This window comes from Phascolarctos cinereus, unplaced genomic scaffold (assembly GCF_003287225.1).
Source record: "Phascolarctos cinereus isolate Bilbo 61053 unplaced genomic scaffold, phaCin_HiC Scaffold_2;HRSCAF=192, whole genome shotgun sequence".
NCBI classification, from domain to species: domain Eukaryota; kingdom Metazoa; phylum Chordata; class Mammalia; order Diprotodontia; family Phascolarctidae; genus Phascolarctos; species Phascolarctos cinereus.
Genome location: NW_027555625.1, coordinates 212782487 through 212798841, shown reverse-complemented (window position 1 = coordinate 212798841; position 16355 = coordinate 212782487).

Sequence of the window (16355 nt, the reverse complement as noted above, 5' to 3'; positions counted from 1 at the left end):
TCCAGCTCTTAATCTATGATTCTATAATCATGGGCCTTTGAGTGATCCTCAACTTTGATTTTTTTGGAGATTGTTTTAGAAAACAAAGTGTCATTTGCAGATGCATGTAGATCAAAATGGTGGAAAATTACAAACATGATAAACACGTATATTTGTTACAATGAATTTTTATTTGCAATGGGTGAGGTAAGCAAGAGAAAAAATGAATGCTGGTTAACTAAAAAATAATATTTTAAAAGAAAAAAGATATAAGTTATGTTGCCTCATAAAAGAATTATTAGCCATGTAAGGAAAAAAGAGTTTGAAGAAAGCTTGGTGTGACACCCAGAAACCTTGGTAAGCCAAATTATCCCAAGAGCATTCATTAGAGAGGATTCTGGGAAGAGGACAATAACTGAAAAAGGCACAGATCTGCCAGCATTTCTATAACAAACTTGTTTCTTCATCAATGACTGGAACCATTGCATTTGGACTCTAATAGCTCAGTCCCCAGGGTGCTAAACAAGGAAATGGAAATGTCACTAGAGAAGACAAAGACAGGAAGAGCAGCTAGAGCAGACTAAGAGGAAGTGGATGCTGAAGGCAATAGCAGATATGTGAAAGAGGGCATTTTTAAAAAATCACAGATAGTAGTAGTATTAGCCTCCCCCACCCCCATAAGGAAATTGATAGGACACCTATCACTATTGAAAACATATGCTTACTTTAATCCATATAAAAATGTTTATGAGATTAAGCTACTCACATATCAAGCGTATCCTTGCTGACAACATGGCAACAGGCACGCATTTGCAAGCAAAAGCATCCTACAGCAAACCCCATCTTCACAGTTACATGAATTAACTAAGAGGTGCAGAGTTTCCAAGATCTCACTGCGCTTGTGGTTTGTTGACTCAGTGTGGATATTTTATTCAATAAAAGTGTTTCCCTTAAGGCACCTAGGTGGTATAGTGGATAAAGTGCTTGACCTGAAAGACAAGTAGACCTCAGTGCAAATCTGTCTTCAGATTTACTGTGTGACCCTGAGTGAGTCACTTAACCTCTGTCTGCCTCTGTTTCCTCAACTGTCAAATGGGGATAATCATAGCACCTACCCCCAGGGCTGTGAGGATGAAATGAAGTATTTGTAAAGAGCTTAGTATAGAACCCAGCATACAGCAAACATTTAATAAAAACTTATTTCCTTCCCTTCCTCCCATGAAGGCATTTTCCACGTATATGATAAAATATGTCTTGATAGATGTTACAACAGAGATAACTTACCTCGGTGATTCTCTGGTTACTACTACAAGGTGAGGAGATAGGGTGCATGCTTGCCAAATGTGTTAGACATCAAGATAGAGCTTGTCTAATATGGTAGAGGGAAAAGGACATTGGACAGGATGTTAAGAGGGCCTGGGTTTGAATTCTGCCTCTGCCACTTACTGGCTTTGTGACCCCAGAGAAGTTACTTAACTTCAATAAGCATCACTTTCTGTGAAATGGTAATAATAATGGCACTTATTTCTCAGGGTTATTTTTGGGATCCAGTGAGGTAATGTATGTAAAATGCTTTGCAAACTTTAAAGCACAACAAAATTATCATCATCATCATCATCATCATAATCATCATTATCATTTACATTGAAGAGTCAAATAGAAGAGAATAGTAAGGTTCATGGGTGGTGAGGTTTGCCAGGTGCTTCTCTTTGCAGATAACATTCTGCTGATAAGAAAAAGCCCAAGAACATGACGGAGTCCCCTAAATAATAATAACTGACATATATACAGTGCTCCAAAATTTTACAAAGCTCTTTACATTCATTATCTCATTAAATCCTCACAACCACTTTCTAAGAGGTTTTGTTACTACTAGTTTATAGATGTGAAAGCTGAGGCAGAGAGAGGTCAACCATTTAAAAGACTTCAACCCACCAATGCAAACAAGGAAAACTAAACGGATGAAGAATACCTGTTGTCCACACTATGCTGTGTGGTTTGATGGACATCCTTTGGAACTCATCCATCAGTCCTGCCCTACAAATGTAAAGGAGAGTTCATGTGAATGGCATCTGATGGCATTAGGATGGGCTAGAATGGTTTATTGATAACTCACAGCCAAGTGTAGCATGGATGTTACAAAAATTCAGTCAAGGATAGATATGTGTGAGACCTCCTTCACATGGGATCATCCCATGGGGCAACATGTGATGGATGGTGGGATGTGCTCTGTGGTCCAAGGGACAGAGCAACTGGGACTTGGCATTTTGTAGGTTTTTCTGACAAAGGGTCTACTGAAACAGCTGTCATGTTGCCACAGAGTCAGTCTGATCAGTGAGCATGGACAAGTTGCAGAAGGTGAGGAGAGAGAGGGGAAATCTCTCAAAAATTACCTGGAATGCCTACTCAGGGTGCTGTTGTTGTTCAGTGCTGTCTAACTCTTTATGACCCATTAGACTACACTGTCCATGGGGTTTTCTTGGCAAAGATACTGGAGTTGTTTGCCTTTTCCTTCTCCAGTGGATTAAGGCAAACAGAAGTTAAGTGATTTGCCCAGGATCACACAACTAGTATCTTAAGTCACATTTGAACTCAGCTCTTCATGACTGCAGACCCAGTGCTCTACCCATTGAGCCACCTAGCTGCCTCCAAGGCAAATAGAGGTTAAGTGACTCGCCCAAGGCCACACAGCAAGTTCATATCTGAGATCAGATTTGTACTCAGGTCTCCTGACTGCAGACCCAGTGCACTATCCACTGAGCCGCCTAGTTGCCTCACAGGCAGACAGAATTCTAACTCTATTGAATTAGCAAGCTTGCAGGAGAATTTCAGCAATTCTAATGGGTGCAGATTCCACCTTAACTGTGTCAGAGTTGCATTAACAGGAAACAATCCTAGAGAGTGGGACCATAGTCTCATCTGGCTACTTAAATCCGTATTTTCTGGACAGATACTGCAGGTGAACAATGAGATAGGTCTAGAATTAGAATAGTAGGAACAGGATTACAGAATTGCTTTAAAGAAGTTAGGTAGCACTTTCAATGACCTCATGTGTCTTGGACTAGGGATGACTTGGGCTGGTCTGGTGTTTCAGGACTTAGAGTTAAAATGAAATGAGGCATTTTCAGACCACCTAACATTTTATAAAAAAAAAATTATATGACCATAGCATGCGAATGATATTCAGTAAAGATACAATCTTGATTCAGATGGACACAGCTCTCCCTGTCTTCAGAGGAAACATGTCTAGTAAAGGAAGGTGTTCTGACTCACGTGGCAGTGGAATCTGTCAAGTTTGAAAAGCTCTTCTTGGACTGGAATTTTTGTGCCCTAGGTGGCCAGAAAGCCTTGTCAACAGCTTGTGCCCTTGTCTCCTGAGTCAATCAAGTATCAGCTAGACCTTCCCTGCCTTTTGAGGAAAAACTAGTTCAGTCCATATGGCAGGGTCCCTAGTAGATGTTTTTCCTACCAAAGCACGTTTCTCAAGAAACAAAAATGTATCCTTTCAGCACTAATAGGCTTGCAGTAATGTTATAATACATTGAATACAAATCATTGAATATCACAATCTCTAAAGAATCAAAGTGGCAGGTGAGCCAAAGAGCAGAGATGCATCATAAGTACAAGTAATCTATGTCATATCACCAATAATGTACTTGAAAACCAACACACACTGGAAAAAAGGAGAACATGATATATCATCTAATATGGGGGTCAGCCAATCATGGCCTCTGGACCAAACATGGCTGGGTCATAGTTTGTTTATAGACTATACAAAAATAGGTGACAGGCCAGATTTGGCCCACATGTGTAGTACGTTAACCTCTGATCCAAAAGATACATAATTTGGAAAAGGAGGTAGGCAGATCGGGAAGCAAAAACAAGGAATAAAAGACAAACAGCTTACGTGTTGACTGGTACCCGTGGAAAGTTAACAGACTTTGAGAAAGGTCTCCAGCAGGTTGGGTGGATCTTCTAAGGAGGATTCACAGGAGGCCATGGAGAAGAGATGCACAGGATGGAAAAACATAGCTGAGTTCTGATTTGAACCACTAGAGGGAGTACCCACATTGAAAGTCCTGTAAAGATGTCAGCTACAGTAAAAAATTTGCCATTTACAGAGTCCTTTCTTAATTACCCTGCAAAGTGTAAAATTCAAGTATCGTTATCCCCATTTTAATAATGAAGAGAAGAGCTTTAAGAGGTCAAGTAACTTGTACAAAGTCACACAATTAATAAGTGGTAGATGAAAGACATAAATATATATTATGATAACCTGTTATGTATGCTGTGTGGTCTGGCACTGTTGCACTGTCTCTGTCTCTTTCCTTCCCTCTCCCTCCCCCCCCACCTTCTGTCTGTCAACAATTCCATCCACCCCTTCACCCCCTCCAAAAGATTATGTCGTTCCAGATTGCAAAATGCAAATTCTGGATTTATTCAAAGGCATACTACATAGGAGAGACCTTCCAATGTTAATTTTTTTAAAGAGTCTGTGTTCATTTATTCGCCCATCTCTTCCATTGCTTCTCCCTCCACCCCATCTCCAGTGTCTTAACAATCAGAGGTGTCAAACACACTGCCAGCAACGTTCCTAAGTATAGCCTGAACTAGATTAAAATATAATTGGGAAATATTTAACAAAATAGATACAGCTATAATACAATATAGATAATGTTAATGTGGTTTTCTAAGTCATTATGTGGACATCAGGGATCCTTATGTATGACTGACACCACTGTTAGCAAGGATCAATAAAAAAAATCAGCCAACAAGTATTTATCAATTGCTTGAGCACTGAATCTTTGAACTTCCAGCCTGAGGGCAAATTTAAAGATTATTTACTCCAACCCTCCTAATTTTAATTGGGAGAGTCAAGGTGAAGAGAGGAGAAGGGTCTTGTCCAAGGTTAAACAGTGAGTTAGCAGCAAAGCCAGGATGAGAATTCAGGTCTCCTAACTTTTATTCTTCCCTCTTCAATACATGAAGCATTCATAACATACCTGCCTTCTTTTCAATACAAAGAGTGTGTTCCCCATCTATGTAGTGAGATGCCATGTTTTATGAGGCCCTGACAAAGATAGGATTAGAATTCAGGTCCTCTAACACCAAGTCAGACATCTTCCCACTGTACTATCCTGCTTCTGACTTCATGCACTATGTACAAAGTAATGCCAAGTAATTTCAAGAGGAAGATGATGTTAATAACTGGGGAGATCCACATGGGACTCCTTATGTTTTAAAGAAGATAGACATGTTATGAGTACTTCATATATGGTAGTGGGAAGGATAAACTTCAGGTGCTTCTGGCTGCTCCCTCTCCTGGAGCAGGGGCTGTCCTCATGTGACTTGAAAGGAGGCAGAATAGACATCTTGTCCCCCTGCCTTTCTTTAAGGCATGTTTTAAGTTAAGCTCTATGAAGTTGGGACCAGAGGCCATTCCACTTTCCTCAGAGAGAGGGGATGTCTGGTTAGAATTATTTCTATCTTCTCCATTAAATGTTGTTAGTCTAGGGGGTATGATTGAGTTCAAGCTGACTTTTGATAGCCATTTCTCATTATTATTGGAAAAGAGGATCTCAAGCTCTATATCTAAAGCGTGAACACTTTACCATCAAATACCAGTTCCACAATGAATACACATAGAAAAAGCAAAGAAACCCATTTATCCAAATCATAGCAAAATAGAAATTAGAAGAAATATAAGTAGGGAATATATACCAGACAACACAGAGTGAAGGAACTCTACCATTGGAGTAATATAACTCAGCTCAACAAAGAGAAAGAATTCTCACTCAAGTGGAAACTCCTTGAAGTATGTTATGTAGCTATCTGAGGATAGGAACTTGATGGAGACTGCTGACTCCTCTCATGTCTTCCCAGAGTCTTTTCCTTCAGCGATGAAGTGGAGTTGTCCTTTTCCACCCGGAGCTCTCCCATTCTCACCAATTCCATGTGACCTCTCAATGCAGGGCAGGGCCTTCATATCCACCAACAGAGAGAAAGTCCCATACCAATGAGCTTTGGGATAGGGGTTCCATTTAGCTATTATTTCATTTGTGAGACCTTTCCGGATCCCCCCATTTATTACCATTATCTTCCTCTTGAAATTACTTGGCATTATTTTGTACATAGTGTATGAAGTCAGAAGCAGGATAGTGCAGTGGGAAGATGACTGACTTGTGTTAGAGGACCTCAGCTCTGATCCTGTCTTTGTCAGTTACTGCCTGTGAGTTGTGTGGCCAGTCACATAATCTCTCCGTTCTTCTTCATTTGTAAAATGAATGGACTGGGCCCTATGACCCTTAAGGCCTCTTCCAGCTCTAAATCTGTTATCTTATATAATTATCTTATATAATTCTAGCCCACTGCTGGCAGTGACTATTTCGTTCAAAAAAAAAATCTGTAGCATCTAGTACAGTACCTTCATTTATGGTAGGAACGATGTTTGCTTACTTGAATTGAGAATCACATTGTGATTGCTTCTAAACAATGACTATTCTGAAATTTGAATATTGGTGTAAAATTCAAAGAAGGATTTGAAGGATTTGGAGTGTTTGGGGGGCAGAAAATACCAAATTCAGTGGCAAAGGATAAACAAAGAAATCCAGATTCTTGGAAAGTGGCAAGCACAGATCTTTTCTTGCTGAATGAGAAGGGCTTGCATTATGTTCTAGATTTCTGTGTTTGACCATGACCAATTTAAAGGAAGTAAGTTTCTAGCCTACACCAGAGCCTCTGTTGCTGGTCTCTGAAAAATTATCCCAGCAAATGTGAGTTTGTTGGGGTTGGAAGGGTGCAGGGGTGACTAAGCATGCTAAATACCTTCCTCATAGACTATTATACTAGTCCCCTTCCTATTGTAATAATCCAGACACTTGTATAACAAGATCTGGCCTCCAAAGTAGCAGGCTTAATTGAAAATAAATCTTGGTGGTGTTTGATTTTAGTGTCAAAAGATGATATCACTGTCTGAGACTATGCTGAACATTCCAGGTTGTGAGCATGTTGTTAGAATAAAAAAGGGTCAAATCTTGGTTAACATTTAAGGTCATTAGTGTCCCAGAAATACTAGCTGTGTTTTCTAAAAATTATAAACCTCAGTCAGTTTACAAGCATTATATAAATTGGATGGTGTTGGTCAGGCTGAAAAGTCATTTTTATAAAATGTAATGTTCTATTAGAGCAGTTATTTCATGAGATCATAATATTTTAATGACAACTTTTTTTCTTTCTGAGGGTGGGTGGAGGCTTTTGCAGACTTAGAGATGAAATGTTGAGTCTGGTGCCTGGGACAATGTATGCCCCATTCAGCTCTTCACTTGTATATCAGTTAACTCCTGCCCCTAAATTATATTAGTCAACTAAACACTGGCCAACACTACCAGGGTCAATGAAAAAGGAATTAGAAATAATAAAATAACTAATGGTTAAATAGCAAGAGTGGGATAATGATAGTGAAATAAACATGGAACCAGAGTGACAAACACTTCTCTTTAGCTTGCTTAAAGCAGCAAACTCCATGGAAAGAGGAGGACTTTTAATGATCTCCAGTTTCCAGAGGATGTGGACTTCACTGGGTGAATGTCTTGGAACTGACTCTTTTTTTAAAAAAATTTTTTGTTTTTAGGCAATTGAGGTTAAGTGACTTGCCCAGGTCACACAGCTAGTAAGTGTCAAGTGTTTGGTCTGAGGCTGCATTTGAACTCAGGTCCTCCTGACTTCAGGGCTGGTGCTCTATCTGCTGTGTCACCTAGCTGCCCCCTGGAACTGTCTCTTACTGCATATCTTTAGATGTGATGTGTTTTCTTCTCTGTATAGGAGCTGGTGTCTTGTAGCTCCTAAGCTCAATAGCCCAACAGCTATCCTAGTACTTGCAGTTGGTTTGATGACATTGACTTTATTGAAGAGTATATGGGAGTAGAGAGCAGTTAGCAATCTCTAGGTGGCCCTAAGTTGTCATGGTTCCTTTTGCATCATCTTCTTGACCTAGCCAGTTCTCCAACCTGGGAATGCATAGGCTGGTGTCAAGAATTTATAGATTACAGAGATCAAGACTTTTACTAGATCTGAAGAAATCATCTGCTTGGGGGAGGGGGAGGAATCTATGGAATCCTTTCCTCTAGGAAAGGAAACACAAGGGAGGGGCCCTTGACTCAAGATCTGCCTGCTCTGTGTGGCTGAAGAGAGTTTTCTCCCCCTAAGGTCAAGTACCAGCAATATTTTCAGGGCTTAAGGAATAGGGTATGGGTAAGCTGTCATGGCTTTTAGGCTCACTTAACACCACAACAGTGAGACACTAAGCTTTGTAGCCCTCTTGTTAATAGAATGGACTGGGTTTCAAACTCTCCACCTCCAGCGGGGCGAGGAATCAAAGTAAAAATCATTTTATTTTTTCTCTCATTTAATGGTATTCATTTCTGAACACCCTCCCAAGCATTGTAATGTGATTTGGGGATATAATCAATCAATCAACTGGCATTTAGTAAGAGTTTACCCTGCGGGCCTGGCACTTGTCTAGGTTGCTAAAGATACAAAGACAAAAAAGAAACAGTTCCTGCCCTTAAGGAGCTTACATTCTATTAAGGGTAACCAACAGACTTCAAACCCATCAATGGGTGAGGCGGATATCTACCCCAAGCATGTTAAGACTCTTCCCCTAAAAAAAAAAAAAGCAGCTTAAAACTGCCGTGAGGCAGCTAGGTGGCACAGTGGAATGAGCACTGGCCCTAGAATCAAGGGGACTTGAATTAAAATCCGGCCTCAGACACTCACTAGCTTTGTCACCCTGGGCAAGTCACTTAACCCTGATTGCCCCCCCCAAAAAAAAAAACAGGAAAGGAAAGGAAAAAGAAAAAAGAAAAGACTTCCTCCAGCAGACTGAGTGGATGAAAACAATTTGTTCCAAATAGCCATAAAGGTGGCTGAAGCAGGAGCTGTGGAGTGCTTAGAGCCTGGCCAGCCATTGAAGAAGCCAAAGTCATCCGCTGCATCCCAGGCCATTGCCAGTCGATTCTGGAAGAGAGAGTGAGACTGATGACTCCGAGCAGCTCTGCCTCACTTAAATCCAATTCATTCACAAATCATCACCCATCATCCAACTCCAGCATTGTGGTGTCATTGGTCCTCTTTGAAAGTGAAGGATTAAACAACAACAAAAAACATTTAAAAAGTACTAGAATTGAATCAAGGAGAACTGTTTGAGACCTGATTTTGCTACTAATTTGCTTTGTGACCTTGGGTAAGTGATTTCTCCCATTTAAAAGATTTGATTAGGTCTCTTTCAACTCTAAATCTGATGATTCTGTGTGAATGAAACATTGTTCTTCTTCATGTTTAGTTGATTGCTGTTCAATAGAGTTCTAAATCTTTTACTGGAGAATTTTTAGGAAGGTGATCAATGTGACATTTAAGGTACAGGCAGAATGAGAATGGAATTTTCATGCTCAGTAAAATATTAGCTGGAGGAGGGGAAATTTTAATATTGGATGCACAAAGAATAGTCTGACCACAGATGCCATTGAGATGAAAAAGGGGAGCAACCTATTCCCTGAAGTTGCAAAAGTGTTTGGAGGGACAAGCCTTGGGAAGATGGACCATATCGATGGGACCCTGGGATGACCTAGAGAGGTATTGGAATGGCATTTGCCACAGGGAAGATGCATGCATGATCTTATGAATATTTTCCCTTTGGGGCAAAACCCTGCTCACAGCGTTCTGATTATGGCTTTGAGCACAAAACTTCTCAAAACTGGATTTGACTTCTTGGTCTTTGTTCCACACATGTAAATTCTCACAACAATGATGATTATAGCACCTGGTGGGGGAGGGGTTGGGGTGGGAAAGGTGCTCCTCAATTTTCCAACTCCCAGAGGACTTGCAGGACAGAAGTTACAAAATACCCCCCAAACCAGGGATGTACTCTTCCCTTGAATACGCAAGGTTCTTGGGGAGAGTGGGCTCCAACTTAAAGGACAAAAGTAGTGAGGCACACAAGGATACATGTAGCCAAGAGGAACCTCCTGAATCCCAGCCCTGGGGGCTCTTTTCTCTCTTCAAGGAGGCCTCACCAAGTTTGCTTCTGGTAAACAGGATTAGCAGGCTGCTTGCAAGGCTCAGTGTCTCATTCAATTGAATAAGTCAAACAGGTTACTTGGATTCCACTCTGACTCCTTACCTCCTTAGACTCAGCTGCTGCCCTACCACAGGTTCCATTTGCCAGTAGGACAACTCTGCTGGCTTCCAAGGATTTCCTGAATTCATCAGTTGCTTGGATTCTCCTTTTGAAATACTTATTCATCTGAAACTAGAAAAGGATAAACATGAAAGAAAAGGTGATATTCTTAGGGACACAGAGATCAGGTAGGAATGAGGCACCTGCCTCTTCCCCAGCGTCCCTCAGTAGTCCTCCTCACTAGAAAGCTGAGAGCAAAAAGCAGCAGACTGACCACTTAGAAATCCTTGGTTGAACATTTAATTCCAGTTCAACCTTTCCTGTGTCATTAGTTCTTTTGACTCTGAAACCAATGTGAAGGCTTTTCAGCCTCACAGCACGGCCAAAGCTGGCTTCCAAAGTTCCACAAACTGGATTGTCAGCTGGCAAAGAACGTCTATGCATACCTCGAGAGCTAGGCCCTCACTGACCAGTTTTCTCATTATATTATCTTTTGCTTTCCCAACATTTCCAGATATATTCCTTTCTCATTCCCCACAGTGAGCCTTATCTTGTTACAAAGAAAAACATGTAAGAAAAGCCAACTAGTGCAGTGACTGTATCTGAATGTACATACAACTTATGCACATAACACCCTGTCCCTCACCCTTTTCTCCTGAGTGAAAGGATAGAGGTGCATTTCTTTTTTTCCCCCTTTTTTTATTTTTAGGCAATTGGAGTTAAGTGACTTGCCTTAGGGTCATACAACTAGTAAGTGTTATTTGGTTTGAGGCTGGATTTGAACTCAAGTCCTCCTGACTTCAGGGCCGGTTCTCTATCCACTGTGCCACCTAGCTGCCCCAAGAAGTGCATTTCTTCGTCTGATCTCTGGAACCAACAAGATTAGTCACATAATGATATGGCATTCAGTTTTATTTTATCATTCTTTTTATTTACATTACAATCATTATATGCTTTATTTTGCAGGTTCTACTCACCTTGTTCTTCATCAGTTCATGTAAGTCTTTCTATGTTTCTCTGAATTCCTCACATTTGTTGTTTCTTGAAGCACAAGAATATTTCATTATATTCATGTTCATAATTTGTTCAGCCATTGTCTAATTGATGGGAAATTATACCTCAGGTGCTGCAGAGCCACTGAATCCTTTGACCTCATAATTAATATTTCTCTCTACTCATTCTTGAAAGTGTCTCTGCTCTACCATTTCTGCACTTTCACCTGCAAGTCTTTAGCTGTAATGTGGCTTCTTTCCAATGGAGGAAAGGGGTCTCACAATTTCTCTACTCAATAACCCTGGGGTCAACTTTATCCCAGAAAGCTGAACCCATCCAGCTAGCTAGAGAAGGGATTAGGCATCTTATATCTATCCTTTGATCTTTTCTTCTTTCTCTGCATGTTATCCCTTGATTTAAACTCTTATCTGAGTTATGGCCCCAAATTCCTTTGAATGCCTATCATATTCCTGGGTACTGAATACCTGAATCCTATTCTAATCATAGTGGAGAGACCTCTTAGTAAAACTGCAATCATCACAACATCCCTGGTTGCCATGAAAGTCAACTTTAGAGCAAAACTGAAAAGAGTGTGGTGAAACCAATAGACCCTTGTTCTATTTCTCATTAGCAGTCAAAATTGCTGTATTCCTTACACACAAAAGCCAGCAGGTCAATTTGGCTGAAATGCAGAATGTGTGAAAAGTCACACTCAATGAGTTCCAAAAGTTGCCTGAGTCAGCTTGGGAAGACTTTAAAAGCTAAACTGAGGAATTTGTATCATAGCTACAGGCAATAGGGAGCCACTGGGGATCCTTAAGTGTGTGAAAGGTGAGATAGGGGGTTAGGACAATATGGGGGAGGAGTAAGAGAGAGAGAGAGGAGAGGCTCCAAGATAAATCTGTGCTTGTGACCCTCAGTATATGGAGAGATGTTTGTATCCTTAACAGAAATAGGAGAAGGTTTGTTTGTTTTCAATAGGATACATGAGGCCTGATTGGCATATGTTTGTTTGTAATGCTTACAGGACAACCAATTGGAGAGGTCCAAAAAGCTGATGGAGTTCAGGGATGAGATTATGACTAGATATGCAGCTCTTGGAGTCATCTGAATACGGGTGATGACTAAAGCTATGGGAACTGATGACATCAGCAAGAGAGAGGGTAGACAGAGAGAAGAGGGCCCATTACCAAGCCTTGGGTATCATTCAGATTTAGTGGGCAAATATAACATCCTATTAATGTCCATCTTTGAGCATCATTTCTTGAGAAAATCTCTCTCTTATTTTTTTAAATCTTGGTATTTTATATTTCTGTAAATATTTATCCATTTATTGTAAATCCTTGATTTTGTTCGCATATATCCATGTGTATATTATAGACTGTTAATTTTTGTTTTCTATTGAATTATTATAATTTTTCTATTGAATTATTATAACTTCTTTCCAACTCTGCTCTCAATTTCTCTTCTCTTTTTTATTTAAATGTGCTGATTATCATTCTTATCAATCTTTTAGAAAATAGCCCATTTTAAATTGTTGTTCATTTTTGCTCTTACTGAGCTGGATTTGAGGCTCATGATAACTTTTTGCATATTAACTGCATTTTCTATCAGCAGATCTGCTTGGTTTGGACTCCACAAAGCATTTGTCCTCCTTTTTCAGCTTCCTTTTGTGCATTGCCTTCTTCCATTATATGGTAGGCTCCCTGAGGTGCTCCCCCCTCCCCTTATTTGTATCCCTAGGGCTTAGCACAAAGTAGGTACTTAGTAAATATTTATTGAATTGAATTAGATTCATTTGATAATTTCTTTAACTAAAACTCAACTCAGTGATCTCATTTTTTCTCTTGTTAATGTGAACATTCGGTCATACAGATTTGCCTCTGAATAACTTCTTTGGCAGCATACAAAATTATACATGCCATATTTATTAGAGGAAGAGTGGTGTAGAGGATAGCACAGCCTTAGAGTCAGGAATCAATCATTCCATCAATTGAAGAGCATTTTTAAGTGCTTTCTACGGGCCTAGTACTGTGCTAAAAGTTATAGTTACAATGAAAAATCAAACAAGGTCACTGTTATCAAGGAGCTTACATTCTAATTGGAAAGGAACTATGTACCTAATGGTTTTCTACAAGACAGAGAGTAGCTAGGCTCTAGCAACTGGGGCCCACAGGAAAGTCCTTTTGCCCAAGGTGAGAAGTCAAAGTTTAGTTCTAGAATGATCCTATAGCTCTTAGGCAGAGGGGAGAAGCCAATGGATTCCAGGTATGGGAGTTGGCCTGAGTTCAAGCTCTGCCTCTTACACGTACATACTAAGTGTGTAACGGTCATCGTTACCCACTGTCTTAATGTCCCTAGACAACTCTGAGTTTTAGACAGGTTGCTACTCTGTATTGGTAAAAGGAATGTCCATGCCAAGTAACGCCACTTCTCCATAAAATGACAGGTCCAGACCCTCGTCCCCTCAAAATCTATGTATTGTTATTGTTAAGTAAGTGTTCTTTTACTATAATTTTTGCTTCAACCCAGAGTCATGTTTTCAGTTTCCAAGTAGCAGTCAATGAACAAGAATTTAAGTGCCTGTTAGGCGCCAGGCGCTGTGTGCGAAGCTTTAAGTGAAAGTCCCTGCTTTCAAGGAATTTACATTGTAGCAAGGGAGAAAACACCTATAGAGACACGCATATACAAATAGACACAAATAGAATATAAAGTAGTTTTGAGCAGGAGGGCATTAACAGCTTAGTAGATGAGCAAAGACTTCATGCAGAATAGGCTTGTACAACATACCAACCAAGGGCTTGTGACCCACCGAAGGAATTCGGGAGGCACACAAAAAATGTAGAGGATGTAAAAGAAAGTAAAGACACAATGAGTGCAATTTTTCCTGTTTGTCCGGCGACCCACAACAACCGATCATTGTCAGTCTGTCTCTAAAAACCTATCTGTGGCCCAAAGAAGGTTAGCCTGTTTTAATTTTGGCCTCTACCGACTGCCAAGTTGTGCAGGTGTGATGTAGAAGATACCACTTCAAGGTGAATTTTGAATAAAACAAGGAATTCCGAGAAGGGAGGGGAGGAAGGCAGACATTCCAGGGGTGACAATTGTTTGGACAGACCCTGGCAGTCAGGAGACCATAGAACTAAAGACTTGGACTTGAGAGGTTAGGAAGTGGTTTAAACTTTCCCTAAGCATTCTGGGGGTTTTAGGGAGTTCTTTGATTTGTTTTTGATTTAAACTAGGCATAGACCAAAATCTCACCCATATACCAAAATAAAGTCAAAATGGGTTCATGGTTTAGACATAAAGGCTGATACTACAAGCAAACTGAGAGAGTAAGGAATAGTTTACCCATCAGATTTATGGTGAACAGAAGAATTTATGACCAAACAGGAGATGGAGAACATTATGAAATGCAAAATGGATAATTTTGATTACATTAAATTGAAAAGTTTTTGCACAAAGCCAATGCAACCAAGATTAGGAGGGAAGCAGAAAACTGGGAAAGAATTTTTACAACCAGTGTCTCTGATAAGGGTCTCATTTCTAAATTATATATAAAACTAAGTCTAATTTATAAGAATACAAGTCATTCCCCAATTGATAAACGGTCAAAGGATATGAACATGCAGTTCTCAGATGAAGAAATGAAAGCCATCTATAGTCATATCAAAAAATGCTCTTAATCACTATTGATTAGAGAAATGCAAATCAAAACAACTCTAAGGTATCACATCACACCTATCAGATTGGGCAGCATGACAAAACAGGTAAATGATAAATGTTGAAAAATTGGAACACTAATGCATGGTTGGTGGAGTTGTGAAATGAGAGCAATTTTGGAGAGCAGTTTGGAACTATGGCCAAAGGACTATAAAAATGTGCATACCCTTTGATCTAACAATAGCACTTCTAGGGCTGTATCCTAAAGAGATCAAACAAATGGGAAAAGGACCCACATGTACAAAAATATTTGTAGCAGCTCATTTTGTGATGGCAAAGAATTGGAAATTGAGGGGATGTCCATCAATTGGGGAACGGCTGAATGTGGTATATAGATGCAATGGAATACTATTGTGCTATAAGAAATGATGAGCAGGCAGACCTCAGAAAAACCTGGAAAGACTTGTATGGGCTGATGCTGAGTGAAGTGAGCAGAACTAGGAGAATGTTGTACATAGCAACAGCCACGTTGTATGATGACTGACTTTGATAGACTTAGCCCTTCTCAGTAATGCAAAGATCTAAGACAACTCCAAAAGTCTTGTGATGGAAAATGCTATCCATATCCAAAGAAAGAACTATGTAGTTTGAATGCAGATTGAAGTATACTATTTGCTATTTATTTTCTTCTGTTTTGTTTTGTTTCCTCTTTCTTGTGGTTCCTCCTACTGGTTCTAATTTTTCCTTACAACATGACTAATATGAAAATATGTTTAATAGGAATGTATATGTATAGCACATTTTGGGAAAGGGGGGAGAGAGGAGGCAGAAAAATTTACGACTCAAAAGCTTATGGAAGTGATTGTGGATAAATCAAAATAAATTAATAAAAAAATCAAATTCGACAAGGTTGTAAAAAAAATTAAAAATGAAAAAAAATTGATTTGTTTTTGCTTTTTAGCTCATCTTCCTAGCCTAAATTTCTAGGAAAAGAAAAAGAAGAGGTGATGTGGAGGTGGTAAGATTTTGTGGCTAGAGTGGAAGATGGGCTCCAGCTGGGGGTTTGACCTGGCCCAGAGAGTTGAAAAAGCCTCAACCTTAGAGCCAACTTGTCTCCTCTGTGGCAGCTAGCATCATTCTCCATGGGAGGTAGATGGGACGACAACATTGTTATCAGAATTAGGGCACAAGAGGTAGGAGACTTGCCTCACCTCAGCTCAACTTAAGTTGAAAGGTATTTTCTTTGTCCTTTCCTCTCCCCCTCCCTCTTATAGGTGAAAGTGAAAAAACTCAATGTGTTCTATTGTTCTAACTCTCCTGGCTGATAATAATTTATAAGCTTGTTTCTCTTTTAATAAATGGGTTTATTGCAATCTTCTGCTGTCATCCTGTTACTTGCAAGCAGAGTGTGCATGGGGTGGGAGTGCGGGCTGTGTGTGGAAATGGGCCTGAGGGCCTTTGTATTTCATAGATAATCTATACCCAGACACTGTAGTTTCTGGTTTGAGAGGTTGAAAGTTATCCTTGAGGGTTATTGAATCACAGT